The sequence below is a fragment of the Bison bison genome, unplaced genomic scaffold, assembly GCF_000754665.1.
Source record: "Bison bison bison isolate TAMUID 2011002044 unplaced genomic scaffold, Bison_UMD1.0 scf7180017864384, whole genome shotgun sequence".
In the NCBI taxonomy this organism is placed as follows: Eukaryota; Metazoa; Chordata; class Mammalia; order Artiodactyla; family Bovidae; genus Bison; species Bison bison.
The window spans coordinates 6,898,547-6,911,685 of record NW_011494956.1 but is presented as its reverse complement, the minus strand read 5'-3'; positions in this window follow the sequence as shown (position 1 = coordinate 6,911,685).

The following is a 13,139-nucleotide window of genomic DNA, read 5'->3' as shown; positions in this document are numbered from 1 at the left end:
AGACGACACCACCCTTATGGCAGAAAGCGAAGAGGAACCAAAAAGCCTCTTGATGAAAGTGAAAGAGGAGAGTGAAAAAGTTGGCTTAAAGCTCAACATTCAGAAAATGAAGATCATGGCATCTGGTCCCATCACTTCATGGGAAATAGATGGGGAAACAGTGGAAACAGTGTCAGACTTTATTATTTTGGGCTCCAAAATCACTGCAGATGGTCATTGCAGCCATGAAATTAAAAGACACTTACTCCTTGGAAGGAAAGTTATGACCAACCTAGATAGCATATTGAAAAGCAGAGATATTACTTTGCCAACAAAGGTCCATCTAGTCAAAGTTATGGTTTTTCCAGTGGTCATGTATGGATGTGAGAGTTGGACTGTGAAGAAAGCTGAGTGCCGAAGAATTGATGCTTTTGAACTGTGGTGCTGGAGAAGACTCTTACGAGTCTCTTGGATTGCAAGGAGATCTAACCAGTCCATCCTAAAGAGACCAATCCTGGGTGTTCATTGGAAGGACTGATGCTGAGGCTGAAACTCCAATACTTTGGCCACCTCATGGGAAGAGTTGACTCACTGGAAAAGACCCTGAAGCTGGGAGGGATTGGGGGCAGGAGGAGAGGGGATGACAGAGGATGAGATGGCTGTATGGCATCACCAACTTGATGCACATGAGTTTGGGTGACCCCGGGAGTTGATGATGGAGATGGAGGCCTGGAGCGCTGCAATTCACGAGGTTGCAAAGAGTCGGACATGACTGAGCGATTGAACTGGACTGAACAGAAACAGTCTCAGACTAGGGATTAAAACTCCTATCTGAATAGACCTTCTCCCCTCCTACTTTTTTTGTTTGTTTTTAATCCATCATCAGATTTAAGGATGGTTTGAATTTCTGCAAAGAAATGGCATATAACCAACAACAAAAAAACTGCTTCAAAAGTTTGGCTTTTATTGCAACATTTGGACAAGTTTTGAAGAAGATGTCTTCAAACAGTTAAAGTGCTCCAATAAAATCAAAATTTTCATCTACCAACTTTCAACAAGCTATTTCCTGCAAATTCTGCAAAGAAACCGTTCCATACTCTGCACTTCAGCTGGGGACAGAAAACGTTAGAAATGTGAACAGCTTCTTCAGTTTTGTTTTTTCATCATTCCATTTTTTCCACTTGTGTTTAACCTCGAATTCGATCCTTTTTTTGGGTTACTCACTCACTGGAGAATTTCTGAACAAATGAGTACGCCACCTGGTGGTGAAAGGTGTTTATCAGCCATTTACAAAGAATTGGAACTTTCCTGGATCCTTTAAGAAAAAGACAGTGCCTTTGATACTTCTGCTGGCATGACCAAGTATTCAACTTATTTGTTTCAATTAGAATTAAAGTCAAGTATTGTTCCTTACTATTATTTAATCTTAGTTTTAGCTGGTCAGTATAATGAGCAGAAAATCGTTGTTCAGTTGTGTCCTGCTACCCCATGGACTGCAAAACGCCAGGCTTCCCTGTCCTTCACTATCTCCCAGAGTCTGCTCAAACTCCATTCCATTGAGTTGGTACAGCCATCCAACCATCTCATCCTCTGTCGCCCCCTAGCAGAAAATAGCTAGAGAGAAATAAAGGTCTAGACCCTGAAGGATTCCTGTCTTTCTCCACTTTCGGGACCTGTGGAGAACTCAAGACACAGCACCCTAATGCAGCCACTTATTCAGAAGTCAAGCTGAGAATGTACTTCATAGGCCTTAAAAACAGTCTGAATTTTGCTTTTCTTACTCTTGGTACAAGATTTGATAGCTTAAAAATAGATACTGCTGCTGCTGCTGCTAAGTCGCATCAGTTGTGTCCAACTCTGTGTGACCCCAGAGATAGCAGCCCACCAGGCTCCTCTGTCCCTGGGATTCTCCGGGCAAGAATACTGGAGTGGGTTGCCATTTCCTTCTCCAGTGCATGAAGTGAAAAATGAAAGTGAAGTCTCTCAGTCGTGTCCGACTCTTCAGGACCCCATGGACTGTAGCCTACCAAGCCCCTCCGTCCATGGGATTTTCTAGGCAAGAGTACTGGAGTGGGGTGCCATTGCCTTCTCCAAAAAATAGATACTGAAGAATTTAAATTCTAACTTCGTTTGGAAAATCTATAATGCACAATAACTCACCTAATTTTTATGATTACTAATAGCTTAAATGCAAAATTAAATTTATTCTTAAGGATAATAGACTGTTTTATGGGAGCTTTTTATAGCTGATGATAGAAGAGATTAAATTACCACTTTAACAGTGAATTGTTTTAAACATTTTAATAACATGCTGATTTTTACAAGAGAACCTTAACTGTTCCCTAATCAGTAGATAGGTTGCAACATAAAATACAGGATGCCAATTAAACTTCAATTTCAGGCATATAATAAATTTTTTAGTATAAGTATGCCCCCTACAATATTTGGGACATGGATTACTGAAAAAAGCTTCTGTTTATTTAAATCTTATAAGTAAATGGGAATCCTGTACTTTTATTTGCTAAATCTAGCTTTGAATGATTTTCAAGAATTCAGTTGACTATCAACACCCTTTACATTCACCCATTTATTCATTCTGGAGAAGGCAATGGCAACCCACTCCAGTACTCTTGCCTGGAAAATCCCATGGACATGGACAGAGGTGCCTGGTGGGCTATAGTCCATGGGGTCCTGAAGAGTTGGACATGACTGAGCGACTTCACTTTCACTTTTCACTTTCTTGCATTGGAGAAGGAAATGGCGACCCACTCCAGTATTCTTGCCTGGAGAATCCCAGGGACAGAGGAGCCTGGTGGGCTGCCATCTATGGGGTCACACAGAGTCAGACACGACTGATGCAACTTAGCAGCAGCAGCAGCATTCATTCATTCACTCACTCATAAATTCATTTAATAAATATTTGAGTACTTTCTATACTATTGTCAACATGAGGAATAGTTTTGCAAACATCCCCTAACTTATACATCAGTGGTTCTCATTTGTAGTTGTCATTGTAATCAGCGGGGGAGCTTTTTCAAATATGTTAATAGAGCCCTGGATACAACCATCTAAGATTTTGAATTACTTGTTCTGGGGTATGACCTGGATATTAAATTTTTGTCACCTCCCCAGCTGATTCTAATGTATGGCCAAGGTTGAGAATCACTGCTATAGATGGAGACAAACTGTTTCTTAGTCTTCATTTTTGCAACACCTACATCTGCCACCAGGTGTGCCCATTAATGCTTGATTCACTCAGCATATCAACTCTCTTCATACATGCAAACTGCATTCAATTTTAACTAATTGAGATTTTTCCAAAGCAAGATAACTTTTAAAGAAAGTATTATGTGTTTTTCTATTAAACTATTTGCCTTGATTATAAAACTATGAATATTTAAATAAATACATCTCTGCATTCATTCAAAAATATTTATTTCTGCCTAAGCACTGGGCATTGTACAAGGCATGGGATGGAGTCATGAAAAAGACAAAGCTTTTCTTGCAGGAGGACAGACAATATGAAAACAAAAAATAAATACTTTCTATGAAGAAAAAGAGACAAAGAATCAAAAAAATATTAAGTAGTGTAAAAGGATAGCATTATAGATACAGCAATCATGAAAACCTTCCCCTGGGACATTTTATGAGATGAAGGACTGAATCTGCAAAGATATCCAGTGATTGGTAAAAGAAATAGCATGTAGGAAGGCCCTGCTGCTGCTAAGTCACTTCAGTCGTGTCCAACTCTGTGCGACCCCATAGACAGCAGCCCACCAGGCTCCCCCAACCCTGGGATTCTCCAGGCAAGAACACTGGAGTGGGTTGCCATTTCCTTCTCCAATAGGAAGGCCCTGAAGCCAGAGCAAACTTGGTGTATTTTTAGGAAGAGTTGGAAGGAGAGTGTGACTGGAGCAATGGTAGTGGGGTGAGTGATATAAGATGGGACTAGACAAGGGTATGTAGGTCCTTAGGCCAAGGTAAAGATACTGGGCCATATTCTGGGCTGTGGGGCAACATTCACAGTCTAATTTACATTGGAACAATATCACCGTGGCTTCCATGTAGAGACTGGATGGTGGGATAATGGTCTGGTAGAAGTAGGCAGACATTTAGGAAACTATGATGGTGACTTAGACCAGGGTGGTAGCTGTAGAGGTTTCAGGACATAGTTGGATGCAGTATGTATTTTGAAAGTAATCAAACGGCTCTTGCAGATAGGTTGGATGTAAGGAGTAAAGGAAAGAGGAAATAAGAATGTCTGAGATTTTAGCCATCTACTAAGATGGGGCTAAAAGACTGACACAAGAGTTCTGTTAGGACCAGGTTAAGTTTAAGGCACTTAAAGGTCATCCCAATGGATAGGTAATAATGGCATATATGTGTATTTGGAGCTTAGAAGAACAATCAAGGCTGCAGATATAAATGAGATCATCACTAGTACATGGAAGTGTACTTTTTTTCCCCTCAAGTTTAACTGTTTTTAAACAAAGTGGTTTGGTCATTTCCTTTCCTACTTTCTTTAGGAGTTATACCTTGACCTTCTCAACTACACTGGAACCTGATGACTTGTAATCTTTTACTACAGAAAATATGTATAAAAGGAAACGTTGCCCCTGCAACTTTTTAAATTTCCCTGGGATGAACACAAGAGTAATTGTGCAAATTATATTGGATGATGCATGAGGCCATTTTAGAGTATGACTAAAAAAACTTTCTGATGACTAAGAAGTGATAATTTTCAGCTGTAACTACCTTTTTTCTTAAAATTGTTTTTTCATATATTTTAATATTCAAACAATCCAGAAGTATCTTTAAATAGTAAGTAAATTATACACAAAAATTAGATGTTTTATACAATTACATATTTTAGAAAGAATTTCATATAAGTAGCATTATTTTTTGATAGGTTAAAATGAGAATTGTAATACATCAACTAATCTTTATTATAATATTTACTAGGGAATATTCAGTTAGCTAAGTTATTAGAAAGCTGAGTTATATTAGAAAAGAAAGGATTATGAGTTTCATATTTGCCAATAAACTAGTTATATGACTGAATACAAGTTGTTTAGCTGCCTGGGAACTTTGTTTTCACATTTGAAGAAGCCTACTTCTAAATCTATTTCTAAAGTCTTTTGATTAAATGAAGTAGTGTATGTAAAAATATTTTATAAATATAAAATTGTACATGAAAGAAATTATAAATAAATCATGGACTATTGTCCACTTTCTTGTCTATTAGCAGATACCATATATATCTAGTACTTAAGAACTCAAGGCAGATGGCAATGATGATAACCTTGTTATGATAAATTAGTCACAAAGTATTTTAAACTCAAAAATTAAAAGTCTAAAATTTTAACTTTTTTAAACTTGCTTTTCTGATGGTATTAATTTATTTCTTTTCCTTGAGTTGTTAAGGTGACTGAGTTTATCTTTTTCTCCCCTCTATCCTTGATAAGGATAAATGAGGTATTTGAGATGGTGAAATTAAGGAGTAACCACTGATAGATGGGTAAAGAAAAGAACTATAAAGAATTCAGATAAGGCACACGATAGACTGGAACTCAGCTCTCCTTCAAAATTTACAGTATAAGTATTATATGTGTTTACATTAGTGATTATTGTTGTTGTTAAGTTGTTAAGTAGTGTCTGACTCTTTGAGACCCCGTGGATTGTAGTATGCCAGGTTCCTCTGTCCTCCTCTATCTCCCAGACTTGCTCATATTCATGTCCATTGAGTCAGTGATGCTATCTAACCATCTTATCCTCTGCCACCCTTTTCTCCTTTTGCCTTCAATCCTTCCTGTCATCAGGATCTTTTCCAATGAATCAGCTGTTCGCATCAGGTGGCCAAAGTACTGAAGCTTCAGCTCCAGCAACAGTCCTTACCAATGAATATTCAAGGTTGATTTCCTTTAGGATTGACTGGTTTGATCTCCTTGCAGTTCAAGGGACTCTCAAGAGTCTTCTCTGGCACTGCAATTCAAAAGCATCAATTCTTCCAGTGCTCAGCCTTCTTCATCTCACATCCATTCATGACTACTGGAAAAACCACAGCTTTGGCTCTACGGACCTTTATTGGCAAAATGATGTCTCTGCTTTTCAATATGCTATCTAGGTTTGTCATAGCTTTCCTTCCAAGGAGCAAGTGTCTTTTAATATCATGGCTGCAGTCACTGTCTGCAGTGGTTTCAGAGCCCAGGAAAATAAAATCTGTCACTGTTTCCAATTTCTATTTGCCATGAAGTGATGGGACTGGGTGCCATAGTCTTTGTTTTTTGAATGTTGAGTTTCAAGCCAGGTTTTCACTCTCCTCTCTCAACCTCATCAAGAGTCTCTTTAGTTCCTCTTCACTTTTTGCCACAGGAATGGTATCATCTGCATATCTGCAGTGTTGCTATTTCTCCCACCAATCTTGATTCCAGCTTGCGATTTATCCAGCCTGGCATTTCTCATGATGTACTCTGCATAGAAGTTAAATAAGCAGGGTGACAATATACAGCCTTGTTGTACTCCTTTCCCAATTTTGAACCAGTCCATTGTTCCATGTTCGGTTCTAACTGTTGCTTCTTGACTTGCGTATAGATTTCTCAGGAGACAGGTAAGGTGGTCTGGTACTCCCATCACTTCAGTTTTCCACAATTTTTTGTGATTCACAACAGTCAAAGACTTTAGTGTAGCCAATGAAGCAGAAGTAGATGTTTTTTTCTGAAATATATTACTAAAAGCTTTTTAAAGGAAGTTAATTTTAATTCATCATCAAAAAAGCTATTATTGTTCAGCTTTTAGAGTATGGAAATAGTTGTATTAAATAGCAATAGGATTCATTCCCATTTATACCCCAGATACCTGGACCTATGAATACTGTCTATGGAAGAAACAATACCATGTATTGGATGCTGATTTAGACATAAACAGTCTCCTGAATGGAGAAGGCAATGGCACCCCACTCCAGTACTCTTGCCTGGAAAATCCCATGGACGGAGGAGCCTGGAAGGCTGCAGTCCATGGGGTCGCTAAGAGTCGGATACGACTGAGCGTCTTCACTTTCACTTTTTACTTTCATGCATTGGAGAAGGAAATGGCAACCCATTCCAGTGTTCTTGCCTGGAGAATCCCAGGGACAGGGGAGCCTCGTGGGCTGCCATCTATGGGGTTGCACAGAGTTGGACACGACTGAAGCGACTTAGCAGCAGCAGCAGCAGCAGTCTCCTGAAGAATATGGAAGTGGCATCATTTATTATTACTCATATTGATCCACTAGCAAAATTTTTGTTCCCTGTACCTACAACCTTATCTTTTAATCTACAGGTCTGAGTTTTAAATGGAGGAATGCTTCCAACAGGAGACACAGTTAGAACACTACATGAAGACAGAGAACGGGAGTAACAAATAGACAAGCCAAAGAATGCCAAAAACTGCTGCAAACTACCAGAAGCTAGGAGGAGGCAAGGGGGGGATCTCCTTGTATGTTTCAGAGAGAGTATAGGCCTGCAGACACCTTGATTTTGGGCTTCTAGCTTCTAGAGCTGTGATCCAATAGATTTTTGGGGTAATTTTTTTTAAGCCACCTAGTTTATGGTACTTTATTATGGCAGCCTTAGAAAAGTGAGACAGCCACTTTTAATAAATCTTCTAGATTTAACAAGGCACAGCACTTTAGAAAGATTTACTATTTTCTAGGAACTATTGGCTAAGGGGTTGTGTCTCCTATCTTTCTGAAGCAGTTAAGAAGGAACAAGAAGGTAAATTGAATCCGGTAGTACAACTCTTAAGTGAAAAAAAAATGTTTATGCTTGCCACAATAAAGCACGCTTTGTGTTTTTCACTTTAAGACAACATTAGGAGATTCTAGATACTGCCAAGTAGACTTGGAGAATACGAGCCAGCTTTATAAGTAACAGAGGATGATTTAACATCCAGTGATGTACTTTTAAACTTCATGCAAGCCAAGGGTCAAAAGACAGGAGAGGTCATTTATGCTGCCAAACTCCTAGAGCAATATTTGATTTGGGCCAAAGAATACAGACACTTCAGAGAGATGGGGGGAGGAGGACAAGGAAACTTTAAATAATACCATAAGGAAACTTTTAAAGGAGTATAACATCCATCATTTTGTCAACAGTGATTTGGTTAAGGCTGAGAATTTAGAACAGTTCAATAGGACTTTGAAATCTAAAATGTGGTGTTACTTTGTTGCTCAAAACCCATTTAATACATTGATATAATTCATCACTTTATCACTAGTTACAACCACCAGAAAATCTACCAAAAAATCTATAAATGTCATAGTTAGGAATTCTTTAAAACTTTAAGAGGAAAAAACAGGAAATTCCATTTTGTGAGAGAGAAAATCATGGTGTCTGGTTAAAAGATTTGAAAAGTGGTTCCAGGAGATAGTAACAAGAAAGATATATTCAGTAACAAAAGTGGTAATCAGAAGTTAGCAACTAATTTTTAATGTAAAAGATCATAATTAGGCAGAAATAAGCTGCTGCTGCTACTGCTGCTAAGTCACTTCAGTCGTGTCTGACTCTGTGTGACCCCACCAGGCTCCCCCATCCCTGGGATTCTCCAGGCAAGAACACTGGAGTGGGTTGCCATTTCCTTCTCCAGTGCATGAAAGTGAAAAGTGAAAGTGAAGTCGCTCAGTCGTGTCCGACTCTTAGCGACCCCATGGACTGCAGCCTTCCAGGCTCCTCCATCCATGGGATTTTCCAGGCAGGAGAACTGGAGTGGGGTGTCATTGCCTTCTCCGAAATAAGCTGCAGGAAGAACCAAAAATCATAACCAAATGTCAAGAGTAAGTACACAATATAAAAAAAGAAATTAGACAAAGGGACATGATGGGGATTAGATCGTTCTCATGAAAGTGTTGGGCTGCCTTGAAAATATTAATAGTTGGAGAAGGCTTTGATGATTCAGAAACTTTACATGGTGGAAAATAGGTGAGTAAAATGCTTTTTATACATATGGGGAAATGGCAGGGGGAAGGGATGCATTGGGAATTTGGGATTAAGAGATGCACACTATTACATATAAAATAGATAAACAATGGTCTACTGTGTCACAGGGATCTATATTCAGTATTTGGTAGTAACATATAATGGAAAAGAATCTGAAAAAAGTATATATATTATATATGTATGTGTGTGTGTATTAGTTGTTCAGTCATGTCTGACTCTTTTCAACCCCATGGACTGTAGCCCACCAGGCGCCTCTGTCCATGGGATTCTCCAGGCAAGAAAACTGGAGTGTGTTGCCATTTCTTTCTCTAATTATATATGTATATGTAATATGTATACATATATATGTGTAACAGACTTACTTCATCATATACCTGAAACATTGTAAATCAACTATACTTCCATTAAAAAAAACAAAAACAAAAACTGTTTTTATATTACACTACTGAGCAATATTTCAATGTTACTTTCCCGTGAAGCTTAAGGATGTCTGATAGTTGGGATTTAAGCAGATCAAGGCCCCAGAACTAGGAAATCACTTCCAAAGATGCTATCTTCTGGTGTGGAAGACCATGTTTTCTAGAAGAATAAGTATAAACTATTTTCTATAAATACTTTTATTTAGAAAATAGTAAATTAATTCAGGCCAGCTTCTATGAACCTCTCAGAATTTTATGCTGGATCTTTTGCTGCTAGCTAGCCAAGAGAAAAAGTGAGAAGACCACATGAAACATTTTACTGTCAACCCTGGAAGAGGATGTATCTCATCTATCACACTACATTGTCTAGAATCCAGTCACAAGACTGTATTCATACCGCAGTCTGGGCCAGGAAATTTAGTCTTCCTATGTGGAAAGAGAAATGGGATTGATTACCACCTAACAATTTCTATAAAAAATAAAACTAACACATACAAACATGCACAAATATCACCTATTTTTGTTGTATTGGCATCTATATGTATGTCTGTGCCCAGCTATTAATTTTCACCCTTTCTGGATTAGATTGACTTTAGATTAATCTCTGGAACCTACAATTTATATTTGGGTTTAGCTCCATGATTTGATGTAAGAGATTCTTCTTTCAGTAGGTGAGTTTATTCTTTCTAAATTTATTGATCTGATAGATATGTTTGTTCTTTGTTTTGTCAAATTGTTTTGTTTTCTTATTTTAACTTTTTACTGTTTACTCTAAGGTTTTGTTTTGTCTTTGGTTTAGTTTTAAGCTTATTTTCTTCCTAATGATTTCAGTGGCTTTATTTCTAATGTTAATATAATTTATCCTCTGATTTTTATAGGCTTGAAAACTATCTGTTGGCTTTAAATATATATATAATAATTTGATTTTTTATTAAATTCTTCTGATGTTCTTTCTTTTCCTGAGAAAAAAGTAAATAATATTGCATCATCTTCTAGCACTGATTGTAACTGGGATGAATTTCTATATAATGTTTCTTTATTTTTGGAATAAGATAAATTTTTAGACTGTGTATTGACATTGTCTTATTTGCAAAAATGTGTTCTACAACAGGATGTTGTTTAAACTGCTAAATACTTTTCCAAATTTGTACTGTGTCACAATCTCCAGCAGTGTATGAGTTTCTGTTGTTCCACATCTGTACCAACTCTTGTTATTTCTAGTTATTTTAATCTTAGCCATATGAAAACATGTGTAGTAATAACTCATTTGCATTTCAGTTTGTATTTTTCTGACAACTTTTGATACTGAACATTCTTTCATGCGTTCAATGACTACTCATATTTTACATATTATGTATATACCTATAGTTTTATATAAAATATATTTATAATATAAATATGTGTATTACACATGTATAATTATATGCACACACATATATATACATATGAAATTTAATAACATTTTATCCCAATGTATGGCTTGCCTTTTCATTTTCCTAATGGTGTGTATTAAACAGCAGAAGTTATTCTGAGAAAGAATAATAAAGTGGGAGGTATCACTTCCTGATTTCAAGCTATGCTATAAAGCTTAAGTAAGTAAAATAGTATGATACTGGCATAAAAATGACACACTTATCAGAGGAACAGAATTGAGAGACCAGAAATAAATCTGTGTATATATGGCAACAAATATTTGACAAGGGAGTCAAGAATACTCAATGGAGAAGACAGTCTTTTCAATAATAGGTGCTGGGAAAATTGGATATTCACAAGTAAAAAGAATTAAATTAGACCCCTCTCTTACAGCTCACAAAAATTAACTCAAAATGGACCAAAGACTTCAATATAAGACCAGAATCCATGTAACTTCTAGAAAAAAAATTTAAAAAAAATTCTTGAAATAGATCCTTGGCAAAAATTTTTCGGATGTGACATGTAAAGCCTGCTCATGTGTGCTCAGTCATGTCTGACCCTTGGCGATCCCATGGATTGCAGCCCACAAGGCTTCTCTGTCCATGGAATTTTCCAGGCGATAATATTAGAGTGGGTTGCCATTTCCTACTCTAGGGGATCTTCCCACCCCAGGGATTGAAACTGTGTCTCCTGTGATTTTCTGCATTAGCAGGTAGATTCTTTACCACTGCACTACCTTAGAAGTATCTAAAGCACAAGCAACAAAATCAAAGATAAATAAGAGGGTACATCACTAAAAAGCTTCTGTGTGGTAAAAGAAATGATCAACAAAGTGCAAGGACAGCCTATAGAATGGGGAAAAATATTTGCAAACTGGATATTTGATAAGGGGCTAATATCCAAAATACTTTAAAAACTCATACAATTCAATGAAAAAAAGCAAATAATCCAATAAAAAATGGTCAACAGATCAGAATAGACACTTTTCTAAAGAAGATTTACAAATGGCCAACAGGTACATGTAAAGGTGCTCAACATCGCTCATTATTAGGGAAATGCAAATCAAAACCAAAAATAATATGTCAGGCCTGTTAGAATGACTATCATCAAAAAAGATAACAAATGCTGGTGAGGATGCAGAGAAAAAGAAACCCATGTGCACTATTAGAGGGATTGTAAACTGGTACAGCCACTATGGAAAACAGTATAGAGGTTCCTTCAAAAATTAAAAATAGTATAGCACTATTATATGATCTTTCCATGGGGATGGTCTTGATCCCTGTCTCCTGTACAATGTCACGAACTCCAGACCATAGTTCATCAGGCACTCTATCTATCAGATATAGTCCCTTAAATCTATTTCTCACTTCCACTGTATAATCATAAGGGATTTGATTTAGGTCATACCTGAATGATCTAGTAGTTTTCCCTACTTTCTTCAATTTCAGTCTGAATTTGTCAATAAGGAGTTCATGATCTGAGCCACAGCCAGCTCCTGGTCTTGTTTTTGCTGACTGTATAGAGCTTCTCCATCTTTGGCTGCAAAGAATATAATCAATCTGATTTTGCTGTTGGCCATCTGGTGATGTCCATGTGTAGAGTCTTCTCTTGTGTTGTTGGAAGGGGGTGTTTGCTATGACCAGTGTGTTCTCTTGGCAAAACTCCATTAGCCTTTGCCCTGCTTAATTCCGTATTCCAAGGCCAAATTTGCCTGTTACTCCAGGTGTTTCTTGACTTCCTACTTTTGCATTCCAGTCCCTTATAATGAAAAGGACATCTTTTTTGGGTGTTAGTTCTAAAAGGTCTTGTAGGTCTTCATACAACCGTTCAACTTCAACTTCTTCAGCATTACTGGTTGGGGCACAGACTTGGATTACTGTAATATTGAATGGTTTGCCTTGGAAACGAACAGAGATCATTCTGTCATTTTTGAGATTGCATCCAAGTACTGCATTTTGGACTCTTTTGTTGACCATGATGGCTACTCCATTTCTTCTAAGGGATTCCTGCCCACAGTAGTAGATACAATGGTCATCTGAGTTAAATTCACCCATTCCAGTCCATTTGAGTTCACTGATTTCTAGAATGTCGATGTTTACTCTTGCCATCTCCTGTTTGACCACTTTCAATTTGCCTTGATTCGTGGACTTAACATTCCAGGTTCCTATCCAACATTGCTCTTTACAGCATTGGACCTTGCTTCTATCACCAGTCACATTCACAACTGGGTATTGTTTTTGCTTTGGCTCCATCCCTTCATTCTTTTTGGAGTTATTTCTCCACTGATCTCCAGTAGCATACTGGGCATCTACCTACCTGGGGAGTTCATCTTTCAGTATCCTATCATTTTGCCTTT